This window comes from Strix uralensis, chromosome 3 (genome assembly GCF_047716275.1).
Source record: "Strix uralensis isolate ZFMK-TIS-50842 chromosome 3, bStrUra1, whole genome shotgun sequence".
NCBI classification, from domain to species: Eukaryota; Metazoa; Chordata; class Aves; order Strigiformes; family Strigidae; genus Strix; species Strix uralensis.
Window position 1 is genome coordinate 60,088,588 of NC_133974.1, and position 13,557 is coordinate 60,102,144.

Below are 13,557 nucleotides of genomic sequence, written 5' to 3' on the forward strand. Positions count from 1 at the left end.
CTCAACAGTGTATCTGGCTTTGACTAACTTTTCAAGGGGTGGGTTTGCAACCTTATATTCAGTTTTCAAGAGGATCAAAGGAAGTTATGCAATTTCCTAGAATGTTTTTCTTAAGAGGAAAAAGCTAAAAAACTATTCTGTCACTCAGCATTAGAAGGCTCGAAACCTTAGCCCTCAGCAGTGCAAATAAAAAGCACTTAGGCTGCTGTAGCTGTGGGACTGTGCCACACAGCACCGAGGGAAGATTATTACCTGAGAGGAGACGGAGAATTGGGAGGAGGTGCTGCCTGTCCTCCCTGTGCTCTGCAAGTGGAGGAAATCCGGCATTAGGTACTGCCCCAGAAGAAAAACCGGCTACTGTGGCCGAGGGCTGAATGCATATATTCAAAGCAGAATAACCGTATCCCGGCTGTGACTACATCTGCCTGAACAACTGCCAGGAGGTGCCAGTTCATGCTACTGCCTCCTTAGTGTGACCCTTCAAAATGTTTGTTTGCAGCTATTCTGAAAGATGATACTTCAATCAGGATGTCATAAGATAAGGGCATTTGCAGATGCTTAGGACATGGATATTGGCAAATTCTTAGGGCTATTGTAAATGAGAAAGTTCTTCTTCCTAAGGGAAAAAGGACACAAGCATCTTTTAATCAGAAGATATTACATCAGAACATACTACCGACGTGTGAAGTGGACTGTTACCAGCTCAACAGTTCATTAGTCATCCGCTTCTATAGGCACAGATAGCCTGAGGTCATATGCCTGAGGACCTTCGTAATTTAATAGTCACAGGTAGTTTTGTCCGAAAAGATGAAGAAATTGGTATAGCTTTGTTTGCAAGCTTCCTGTGCTCAGACTCATTTGTGTGAAGCTCTTGCCTGAACCTGAGTGTAATTTTACTCAACGCTGAAATTTTTACTTATGCTTTGTTCCTCTGCTTCACCATTTTACACAGCAAAGACTTGTGTCTTGGAAGCTAATGTGTAAAGGTCTCAAAAGGGATGTCTGCAGCAACACATCTGACCGTGACCAGAAATGGTAAGCAGAGGAGCACCAGGCAGGTAATAGAAATGCTGGGGTCTTAAACTAAATCTTTCCTAATTTACAAATGAAACAACATTTTGACAGATAATTATCTGAAAATAGGTGTTTTGGCTTTGTTTTGGGTTTTATTTTGTTTTTTCCTCTGGTAATTGCTACTACTGGAAGTTGTAAAGTGCTATTAAAGTGGAAAAACAATCACTTAGCATTCAGTTGCCTAAATATTTGCCATGTCCTAAGATGGGCTCCAACTATCACTCTGGAAGGTGCAGATCTCCCTTCTGTCCTGTGTCACCTCTGCCAGACCTGTGCAGACGCCTGGAAAACCCAAGGTTGTTTAAGTGGCACTAAATGCATATGGCCAGGCAACTGAATTTCTCCTTCTCTATCTTGCATCATCTCTGGAGAGATAGGATTTGAATCTTAATAATATTTTCACATGTGATCTGATTTTAAAATCAGCCTCCTTCTCACCTGAAAAAACAACAGAACAGTATCAAAATGATTTGATGATGATGCGTTGCTATCATCTATCGATCTTGAAAATAAGACCAGTCAACTCTTCATTCGACACTAACTTCAGAATTTCTCTTAATGGTCTGGCTGCAGCAGTGACGGTGATTATAAGATGATGTCAATATAATTTCTTTTTAAAGGGATATTTTTCTGCATTCATGGTGGCAGTGCAAAGCTGGGACACATGAATTAGTGTTGTGCCCTAGAAATTAAAAAATCAGAAGCAAAAGGAAATTAATACAGGAAATAAAAGGCAATGTGTCTGGTTGAATTACTTTCATGGTCTGGAGAGGCAGACTCCTTTTCTACAGTTACAGCTGTCGATACTGAATTCAAGCAAAGCTAAATGTTTTAGACAATGTTTATCTGAACAGTGCTATTTCTTATTCTACAGGTAAGTCCTTCTGAGGTGTTGACGTAATTTTGCTTTCCACATAGTCCATATTCAGCATTTTTCTCTTCTGCAAAGGAAAGTCTTCAGGGTGAAAAAAACACCTTAATGCAACATTGAAATTGTGATTGCAATCTCCTAACAGCTGGGAAATTTCTAACTCTGCCCATGTCTTCATGTATGTTACACTGCAAGACCTCCTTCTATGAAATCAGCACACTATTCCAGGAAACAGTATATTACTGGAAGATGTAAAGAAAAGTGTTTTACCTGTAAAGAGTACCCATAAAAAGTATTCTATATTACTGTGTGGTAGGTGAAAATCTAATAAATTACTACAATGAAATCCATAAACACAAGGGGACAAAATTACGCTTAAAGGCCTATACTTTTTTTTCCCCTTAGTTTTGATTTAACTCTGAATGCTGTATTTTTTTTCATATGTCAGGGAGCCAAGTAACTTGATTTTTCTTTAGGAGAAGGGCTCTCCTTTGGGGAGTTTAAAACAAAGTGTTATGCATTTAAGATACACTTCTGCAGCTAGATTAACAAGATGAGGTCTGGTGTGTGTGGATAGTTCAAATAGTTTTTAATAACACTTCCCAGCACAACAGTTGGGTTTAATATACAAGCCTTAAAATAACATTGTTTTTCTCCCCACCCCACTCTCCCTCTGTTGCTTTCTAAATGTACATTGGTGGAGGAGAAGGGAGTTTATTTTGTTTGGGTTTTCTTGGAGTTGTTTTTCTGAAGAGGCACCGGGGTGGCAAGGGGGAGCGATGGCGGGGCACGCCGGCTCCTTGGGTGCGAGGAGCATCTCCTTTCCTCTAGGTAGGCAATGCCACTTCCTCGCCTCTTCCCTCTCTTTTTGGGCAGCCATCCCACCGGGCAGCCCCCTCCCTCCTTTCCCGACACAAAGACAAGCCAAATGGGTTGCAACAACTGCAAAAGACTGCAGTTTCACCATGCTGTCCCGGTCTCTCTTGCTGCGCTCTCTTCCTTTTGTCGATCATAAAGGCTGAAGTGTGTGTTTTTTGATAGTTACCTCAGGTCTTCAGTCATGACCTGCCATCATCCATGTCTGCTTCCTTCCCTTCCCTCCTATCACAGGTCCAATACCTGCCCAGCTACAGTGACTTTGTCCCTTCAATTTATTATTGCAGTTAGCGAATAAAATGCTACAAACGGGAATCTCAAAACAGAACAAATAAAAACGTTTCTCGATACTGCTGAAAACTGACCTTCATGTGCCACCCTGTCCTCCTTCAAGGCCTGGTAAACCCACAAGAAAGATTCCCATTAGTAAATCACTATTGGATCATTAAACCTTTTTAAGGCAGTATGTGCCTTACCGAGAGAATAAGGATTACGACACAGCAGTGGCTGCTGCCCACTGACAATCATGGGAACCGACCTCAGTAATAAATCCATGAATTATCTGGCTCACTTTGACCGGTTCTCACGCCAGAGCAGCTCCTTTGATGTGACCGTCAAAACCCAAGGATGCCCAATAGCAGTAGCCACCAACAAAACAATAGAGAAGTAATAATTCAATATAAATATGTAAAACCTGCTTGTCCATATGCCCAGCTTTTGCAGTGGGGTATTTCTGTGCCTGTGGTTGAAACTGGAGACAAAAAAAGGTGAAATAAAGACCTTTTTTTCTGTATATAACCTTTTAAGGGAAGAAAAGCTGGGCACATTACAGAGATTTTTTAGCTACCATTGATGTGCACAACTTTTTCAGCTAAGGCGGGGTTTCCCTGTTGCTTTTCAAAATCAGTCTGATAGTTCATCACCAATATGCCCTTAAGGACTGATCCTGCAGAGGGACTAAGAATGTTCCTCTGAGGGGCACAGAGAAACTATTCCTCTTCAGTGGGGCTATTCATATAAATGAAGTTACTCATGCTTTTAAGCCCCTGCAGGACCAAAACTTTAGAGGATGTATTCTCATTTGTCTGATCTGTAAAAATATTTAGGTGTCGAGCTCCTTTTGAGTGTTTAAATACATCAGAAATACAACTGTTTGTTAGTCTGCTTCTTGGCTACCCACCTGTAAAGTTGGAATACTGTTATTTAGTTTCTTGTCCTTGATCTTGTCTAATTAGACCTCAGACTCCAGAGGAAATACTGTCTCCAAACCCATGATCATCTTGTCAGCACCCTTAAGCAGGGTTTCTAGCCCTTCCCATAAGCCTCCAGTTAACAGAAGATAGTAGCTGTCCTGGAGCCCAGATGCTACTGAGGGAGGCAAATTTCTGATGGCATAAGGGATAACATGGAAGAAAAATCCCCTTCAAATTGTATGACCAGAAGAGAAGGAGAATTTATTAAATTACTTTTAACCGTACATTTTTTTACTCTTAAAGCAGGATCAGCAAACTGTAATGAATACTAGGTACAAAAGATTTTAAGATACGTGGTTTTCAAAATTGCTGAAGTAACTGTAAGGATACCAACATGATGGGAATGAATAAGCAGAGGACACTACTTCTGGGTATTGCTGTTCTGAGCTGTCATGGGGGGATTGCTGCCATGCGTGGGGTGAAGTAACTCTTGCCCGCCTGTAGGCATCACTCCCACTGCCTGCAGCGTGTTTATCTCATGCTGCTGTGAGTTACCCACTCCAAGCAGCCAAGCAACGGAGTGTGGTCACCAAGAAAGCAGACAGGTGAGGGGGATGGGTGCCTCTTCTAAATTTCTGCGTTTCTGAAGAAGTGTGGCAGTACAGCGTGTCACAGCAAGCTGCTGCATATTGCCTGCATTCCCAGCCAGAGCCACCAGCAGCTCCCGTCAGTTGTTTCTCACCAAACCCAGACTTGGGGAGGTTGTTGTGGGGACCCCAAAGGTGAGCACTTCAGAACCAGGCCTGGCATGCACACAAGGACTCCCTGTGAGCCTTGCAGCAGGCAGGGGAGTCACAGTGATGGGAGCCCGGGCTCATCGTCTCATGTGCTTCACACTCAATTTCAGCTTGCTTACTTAAGGGGAGATGAGTGCAGTATGGTGGGAGGGATGAAAGTCACACAGCAGGCTACAGCAAGATGCTCCATTTCGATTGACCCAAGGCCACAGTCCAAACAAATCTGAAGCTGAGACTTTCCACCCAACATGGGGTTGAGAACAAATAAATTGAAGAATATATACTGCAAAACTTCATCCTGATAGAATCAGACAGGCAGTCTCTTATCTGAACGGAGTGGAAGGTCATTTCTGTTTCTTTTATTTATTTTGCTGGATCTCTTGCACAGAACTGCAGCTTACACAATACCAATTAAGCCATTTATGGAACACAGAGTTGTCGTTTATGTCAAAAAATCCCTTGCAAAGGATGCAGGGCCAGTTTGGGTGCATAGCTGCTTGGCGGCAGAGCTGCAGAAGGCACCCTGCCGAGGCCACACTCCATCAGCTGTCTTGGCCTTGCCTGGGTCACTGCTTTTCCCTGTTACACGCAGCGGGCAGCACCATCAGCCAGAGCATGTGTTGTAATATCAATTTATAGTCTGTTATTATTTTTCTGCTTTCGGGGGAAGCTGGCACCTCCCAGCTCCATTTTCCTGCCAGCAAGACAAAGATTAGGCACAGCATAATAACGTTGTCAATATAGTTTACTAAAATGTGATTAATCAAAAGAGCACATGGGAAACAAAGCATGAAAAAGCAGAAGGTAATGATTGACTGTAGCCACAGGGCAGTAATAAAAAGGGTCTAGAAAGCAGATTTTCAGCACATAAGTGAAAAAGCTGAGGCTTTTAAAAGGATCAGAGCTTTCATAATTTCATGATCAGAGCACTTCTTAATAGGACATGGCAATTGCTCCTGTAAAAGGACTTTTTTGGAAAATGGTCCTTGGATAGTATTATGTAGATCTGTGTGTGGTAATTAAATCTTCATTGGACTTTCATTACCATCACCTTAAATAAAATGCCTTGGTTTGGATAAAATAATTTCTCTTAAAATATGATTCAGAGTAAATTTTCCAACTGTAGTTCTGGAGGGACAGTCCTAGCAGGATTTGAAGTGAGGTAGTTGTGGTTTTTTAGTTTATCTTACTGTCCGGGAGGTGTTGCATAATTAATCTGTACCTAGGAAAGAGATTTACAGTTATGTTTTAAGACAGCAGTATTTTACAGAAAGGATCTTGGGGAGAGCTAATAGGAGGAGTGAAAAAAAGGTCTGGAGAAGGGATTGTGTGCCTGAAAGCATCTTTTTTTTTTTTTTTTTTTTTTTTTTTTTCCCATCTCAAGCAGTTTAGTAAACACTTTGCCTTGTTTGTGTCCTTTGACTGCCATGGTGACAACAGCACTAAAGTCATACTACAGACTGCTCCCATGGTTCACCAGCCTTGTGAATCTGTGCAGGAGGGAACAAAACCAGACTCTTCTTGTCTCCCCAGGCAGCTGATGCCCTGGGATCCTGACCTGTGACACAGAAATTCTGGTTCCTTCCTTTGCCTTGGCACAGACTTGCTGCATGATCTTCAGTTCAAAATCTACAGGTAAAAAGCAGAAATGTCGCTGGCCCCTGAGGGAGCAGCTGTGAGGATGTCCAGGGTCACAGTGTTCTTTGTCACTCTGGTAATGGCATGTATCATCAATGTATAAATGCCACAGGTAGACTAAGGTGTTAAAGAATCTGAGTCACAGTCCTGATAATCCTTTGTAACCTCTCTTTTTTAAATGTCACATTAAGGCTGTTTAAAAGGCAGCTTCTAAAGCTTCCATGCACAGCCTTAGACTCAAGGAAACACCTTGCATATGATTTGGCTTGATTACAGCTTCATCTGTACATAAAGTTGGCTTTATCAGCAAATACAAAGCCTTCATTACTGTATAGCTCATCGGAATTAAACGGGCACAATGTTAACCTATGGAATTAAATCTGAAACCTTCAGAGCAGGGACCATGCCGGGGGGTGCGGACGGCTGGTGGCAGACACGGGACTGGGGTGCCACCTCGTGGCATGTTCAAACGATATTTTTATCAATGAGCAGAAGCTTGTTGCCCTGTAGATAGCACGAAGTTGTACTTGTTTATGTCCACAACAAAAAAAAAAAAAAAGGGGGGGGGGGATAAGCGGCCACCAGAATGTCCTGGGAACAGAGTAAATCCAATGACTGCATGACTGTATGTCCTTCAGATAGAAGTGAAATATGAGGGCAAGTGGAAAATGTGCCTTTAGAAAAAAACTGAGAGCTTTCATTTTCTAGAGTCTATTGCTTGTAAAAGTCTTGCAAAATTTCATGCTCACTCACAGGCAAGGTATTTCATATGAGATTAGAAAAAACTTTCGAAGCAGAATTAAAGTAGGGCTATAAATGAAAAGTGGTAGCCAGAAAGAAAAGTTAATGCCAGAGATAAAAGATCAAGTTTGGATGCGAAAGCTCCTGTTCCCAAATTTTCCAATAAAGCATAAAAAGTGAGAGTTAACAGTCTTAACCAGAAACTCTGCTGCTGGTTTAAATTGATCTACAGTATTGTCTACCTTCCTTATTTCTACTGCAGTGCATTCCCATCAACCTTTGCTGTGAGATGGAAGGCAATTGGTCAAGCTTTTGAGGAAGAACAGAAGTGAAAGTAAAAATATTTGTGATCTAGTATCTCAGAATATATCACAGTTAGAAGAAAATTCAGCTACACTTTGAGAATGTGATGCTTCAAATTATAATAAAACTAATAAGAAAACCACATCGATCTTATATTTGTTTCAGATACCTCTGTTCTAGCCTGTGCAGCCATGTGCCACATTGCTTTTATAATGTTCTTTTGATTGTACTGCCAGTCCTCTGCAAAATAGCCTACCTTTTCTGGGGCCTCAGCATGCCAGTGTCATGAGTTACTTCTTTAAAAATATCAGCAAAGACTCTAGGAAGGATGTTTCTTCCACCTTTTAAAAACAAGTACCCTGTTCCTTCCCCTCTATCACATTAGTCTAAGGCCCAGGAAACAGCAAGTCAGAAACTGACGTAACTGTTAAACCCACACTGAAAGTGAACAGTGATCCTGGAGCCTTTTCACCCCAAACCTTTAATTACATTGGGACCTGAAGTGGTAGGACACCAGCAAGAAGACTGGTTCCCACTCCTTCCCGAGTGGATATTTATCCTCAGCACGAGGGCAAGTTTCAGGTCTGGCATCAGACTGAAAAAGGATTGGGAAGGCCATTAAGTAGCCTCTTCAGAGGCTATGCTTCCGTTCCTAGCAATGTACTGGAAATGGTACTCCTTCTTTGTGTGCAAGAGCTATTCTGGTGACTTCTGCCACGTTTCTAAAATCTTACATATGATTATCCTTTCTCAGATGACTCTAAAGCTGGACTCAGGGTGCTAAGAGCAGGCAAATATATGGCTATAAAATGAGTTAAAACCAAAGGAAATGCTTCTTTTGTTCCTTTCTGTAAAACCATACCTAGACATTTTATGGTAAACTAGTCAACACCTCAGATTCACTTCAGCTGCTTCTAAAATGACCCATCATTTTCTGAGGTAGAAAACAGCAACTTCTTCCACCAATTTGGTAAGGCATTTCACTGAGACTGAAGAGAGATAGGGAAGTCTGAGGGCCCTACAGAGCTATCTCAGTGCAACGCATGTAAACTGATAATTATAGTGGAAAGTCCAAGACAAAATAATAAAATTAGGACTTCCAGGATCTTAGGAGGCCCACTGAGCTATTCCATTGGCCCAGTCTGAGACCGCTGACGAGATGCTTGCCCAGCCCACTGTTAACAACCTCCAGTCATAGAAAAGCAGTAGTTCCTTAGGTTGCATCCTTTGGTCCTTGTGTTTAACTATTATTTGGCAGCTTTTCTTAATATCTAAAGGGTGATGACAGCCCTTTTGATTGTTTGCTTTCTGCCTTAGCAAAGGTGATCCTATCCCTTTGCACCCCCTTGCAGCTTCTTTGTCATAAAAAATATAGTGGAGGACCTTGGGATTTCTTGTGAGACACTTCTATCTGCATTGGAGGACAGCCCAGACTGCAGTACGCCTCTGGCACACCCTGGGAAAGGCAGCCAAAGCCATTATTTCCAGTGGTGTTTTCACATCAGGGCAAAGTATTCCTGCATGAAGTGTGGCCTGCCAGTATTAAGGAGTTATATGGGTGATGCAAGGGCCATAGCTGGATCCTGGCAGCAAGGAGGATCCCTGCTAAAGCATAATCCACCAGGTGTGCTCGCCTCTCTTTTGCAGTCTGTCTAAGCTATTATATTCATTTATTATCGGTATTTCTTGTTTTATCTGCAGCAGCGTAATGGGTCTGGCTGGGATGGAGTTAATTTTCCCCATAGCAGCCCTCATAGTGCTGTGCTTTATATCTGTAACTAGAAGGGTGTTGATGACACACCAGCATTTTGGCTACTGCTGAGCAGTGCTCCCACAGCATCAAGGCTCTCTCTCCAACACTCCCCCCTCCCAAGGTCAGTAGGCTGAGGAGCAGGTGGGGAGAGATTGGGAGGGGACACAGCCTCGACAGCTGACCCAAACTGACCAAAGGGGATATTCCCTACCATAACTGTCATGCTCAGCAATAAAAGCTAAGAGAAGGGTCAGAGGAAGGATTTGTTTTTAAGGCATTTGTCTTCCAAAGCAGCTGCTATGTGTACTGGGGCCTTGTTTCCCAGAAAGTCAGCGGGCATCACTTGCTGATGCAAAGTAGAGAATAAGTCTTTTTTTCTTTTTTTTTGCTTTGCATCCACACATGGCCTTTGCTTTCTTTCATTAAACTGCCCTTATCTCAACCCAGGAGTTTTTAATCTTATTTTCTCCCCATCCTGCTGAGGAGGGGTTGTGAGAGAGCAGCTGGGTGGGCACCTGGTGGCCAACCAAGGTCAGCCCACCACAAGCAGGCACTGATCCAACATCAAAGAAAAGCAGCTCTTGCTGGAGCCCTGGGTGTGGGTTTGGATGCGCAGGTGATGTGATGTGCTACAGGACAGAGCTGGGAGCTCCTAGAGGAGGAGGGGAGGCACCCTGCTGCCACAGGACTGAAAAAGGCTTTACCCCATTCTCATCACCTCTCTCCTCCCCACCTGCCAGGGCACCTACACTGTTTTTAAGGAGCTGAGAAGGTGTGATGATGTTACCTCTTACAGTGAGGGCTTCATTGCAGGAGGCAGTGAATATCTAGGATCTCTCTTGCCACCCTAACCATATACCCAACAACCCTGATAGTGGGAGCTGTGCAAATACACTGCAAAGAGACAGTCTGTTTGCTCCTCAGGTGAGCAAACACCATGAAGAATGGCAGCCCTCCTCCTGCCAGGACAGACACAGGGGACAAACCCTTCCCACCTTCTCTGAGGGAAACAACACTCGGTCAGAGAGGCATGCACACACCAGCGACAGCTAAGGGGGTCCCCACTGCCATGGCTCAAAGATTCATGATGGCACCAGGTGATCATTCCATCTGTGGGGGGATAGGTGTGGCAACACCCTTAGCTGTCAGAGCAGCCAAAAAACCCATTGAATATGGTATTTTTAAGTGCTGGCCAACAGGCCTGCCAACGCCCCTCTAGGCAGACATTGCTCAGCAGCCCTCTGCTGAGTCCTAGAAATCCTGTGGGTGAACGTGGGGTGTCCACAGGCAGTTTTGTGAAGGGAAGATGTCCAGACAGATGCTACACCTGGGCAGGCTTCCCCTGCCTGCCCGCCCTGCACAGGGCGCTGAGACTTTGCACACTCCCTTCATGCGTGACTCCTCCAAAGCACCAAGCGCGTCTTACAACACGCCACTGGGCAGCAACGCCGATGCCTCGGGCTCGCGCAGCAGCCGGCCGAATGCTCCCTGAATTGTAAAAGCAGAAGGAGAGGGTCGGGGAGAACCCTAAAATACAAAAGAGTCAGAAAAAGGGGAAAAGAAAAATTACACTTCCCTGACCGGGAATCGAACCCGGGCCGCGGCGGTGAGAGCGCCGAATCCTAACCACTAGACCACCAGGGATCCGTACATAACCCTCTATCTCCTTCCTCAAGAGTGGTCTCTTCCCGAGCCTTGTCGCCCCTCTCCTTTCTCCTCTTTACGCCCCCCCTTCCGGGCGGTACCAAGCCCCGGAGGCAGCTGTGCGTAGGGAGGGACGTTCCATTCCACCCCACAGAAGGGGGGGTTGGCGGCGGGGTGGGGAGGAGAGGGGGCGCCTCAGGCGGGGCTGGTGAGGGGCCCTCGCCGTGGGCGGGAGGCGGGATGGCGGTGGGCGGCCGGGCGGGACACAGCCCCGGGCCGCGCCGCCAGCCTGGCGGTGCGGGAGCGGCTGCAGGTGGGCCCCGCGCAGCGCGACGGGCGAGAGCTACGCGGCCGGGGCAGGGCCGGGTCGTTGGGGGGAAGGCGCCCGGGGCGGGCCGGGTCTCTCTTCGCCCGCCGGGGCCCTCCCGCCGCCCCGCGCCTCTGGGCGGAGGCAGCCCCCGGTGGGAGCGAGGTTGGTTTCGCTCATTTCGTGTTGCCTGTTCACGCTGTTCCTTACAGCGCCTGTCTGTGCGGGGTGTTGCTGTAACGGCTCCGGGCGGGGCCTCCTCAGCCAAGGGCTCTGCGCTGCAAATCCCGGCCGGCCGCTCCCGGGAGGGGAGGGCCGGGCGTGCTGGTGGCTATTTCCTCCGCTCCGTCTTAATCGTTTTTTGGGCAGGCTGTGGAAACAAAGACCACAGCTTCTCCGGTTTTCGGTGTTTGGTCTGCAGGGGAGAGCCGATCAAAAGGCCTACTTCAGGTGGAAGGAAGCCCGGTGCTCCACAGGGGAAGCCAGATTGGCGGTTCGCTTGCCTGGGGCTGTCAGCGCCCCCTTACATGATAGACAGGGATCTGTGACTTTGCTTTGTTCGGTAAGGTTTCTGTGAGAGGAGTGAAAACTCTGCCATCGATGCAGATTACATCTGCATAAGTGCTTTTGCCTCTGGCATGTTGATTTCACGAGCAAAGTAGATCTGTGAGCTGTACTAGCAAAAGTAATTTTCCCTGTTTAAGCAGTGGCTGTAATATAAGAGGGTTTGCTCTACGCAAGAAAATTTCTCTAGTTCTCAAACCCTCTGCCTCTGAAATGTATTATATAAGGAACCTTTTCCAAGTTAAGATAGATAAGCTTCAGACTTCATGCCTGTGGACTCTGCAAATACTCCTTATCTGTAAAAGCTTTAAAGTCTGAAAGCAAATTTAAGGAGACCTCTTTCCTCAGGGATTTACTCGGGAGGTTTGGGTGTTTGGTTTCCATCTCGCCAGAGTTCTGTCTCGCCCTCTTCAGCCAGTGGTTCATTTCATCCCAAACCATTCAGAGTAGCAGGCCTGAACAATTGCGATGGAGCTTGCTTTTCTCCAATGTGAGCAATTTTACTGTGCAATGATGTAGGTAACTTATAAAATGTGAGGCTACAATCAGGCCCTATTAGATACAGTCAGATATCTTACATACTGCAAGAACTGTACTGGACGTCTGTATAGCTATAGCAGCTTCTTTAGTAAAACTGGGGCATTTCAGTCCTTGAGGAGACAAAGCTGTGGAGCGCTGGAGGCAGAGGACAGCTCAAACTGAGGCACCACCAGGGCCTGAGGCCACTGCAAAGAGGGGGATGTGGTTAGGTGAGAGAGGTCACCTGGTCCCAGCAGGTAATCTGTGCCCCTTGTTGAAGAGCAAGGCAAAGGGGTACCTGGTTTCCTGTAACTCTGAGCCAAGGGGAAATTTGCCAGTGTAAATATAGTGATGATTTTGGCCCCAGAACCTGCAAGGTACACCAACCAAATATTAAGGTGGTTCTATACCACAGAAGCCAAGCTAGCTTTAAAGGAGTTTGTATGCTTCAGTAGCTCCACGGTCTCATGGTTAAAAGCATAGGCTTCCCCACCCTGGGTGCTTCTCAGGTGGGTTTTGGAGGGGTACTGATTTCTGTGCTTCCATGGCTGGGATGCTGACAGCACTTGAGACAGCCAAGTTAAAACTAGGGTAGGTCCACGTCAGCTGGATTTGCAGGGTTGGAGATGTGTGTTACAGAAGGATCACCGCCACTGTTTCTTCTTAGAGTGCCTCTGTTTTGCGACACCTCAGAGGAAGGCAGGGTTGAGCCCTCTGATCCTTAGGCTGCCTGAATGTATGTACTAGATGTATGTACTAGAAGAGTTTCACTGAAATAAATCTTTTCCTGGATGTGAATCCAGGTTGTGGGGGGCGGGGGGCTGACCACCAGGAAAGTAGCGTTGAGAGTCACATGCTGTCTAGTTATTTTTAGAAATAGTTTTCTTTTCATATCATGTTTTCAAGTCATGTGCAGTGACAAAAGATTATGCCTCTTGTCTGGCTTCCTATATCCGATAGAGAAACGCATCAGTGAAACTGTCAGCGATTCAGCCTCCTGCCAGCGCAGAAGCAGCCGGTGCCTGTGCCTGCATCCCTGTGATGCTAGTTGGAGAAGAATGATCTTCCTGAAAGCGCCAGGGAAGGAATGTCAGAGGCCGATGTTTCTTTTCGCTTCACGCAACGGAACAACGGTGTGTCAGTAAAACCAAGTGAGTAACATTCAAAGTGAGAGGTACTGTACCCCAGCTTTCCGAGTTTGGTATGCAAAGCTGAATTTTGGCACCTGAAAAATCAGAGCAATTACTTTAAATGTATGCGATTAACTTTTCTGTTCC

The 13,557-nt window shown here is 45.6% G+C and overlaps 1 protein-coding gene and 1 non-coding gene across 2 annotated transcripts in view; one reads left to right on the forward strand and one right to left on the reverse strand.

Annotated features, from left to right (window-relative positions):
* Window positions 1-10,818: 10,818 nt before the first annotated feature.
* On the reverse strand, window positions 10,819-10,890 carry TRNAE-CUC (transfer RNA glutamic acid (anticodon CUC)). The gene has a single exon. It is a non-coding gene; the product is annotated as a tRNA-Glu (tRNA).
* Window positions 10,891-13,283: 2,393 nt separating this feature from the next.
* The window catches only part of NCOA7 (nuclear receptor coactivator 7), a 104,357-nt gene continuing 104,083 nt past the window's right edge, over window positions 13,284-13,557 (forward strand). Inside the window, exon 1 of the mRNA XM_074862432.1 lies at window positions 13,284-13,431. The gene's annotated coding sequence lies outside the window, so the exon portion shown is untranslated. The remainder of the gene's footprint in view (window positions 13,432-13,557) is intronic.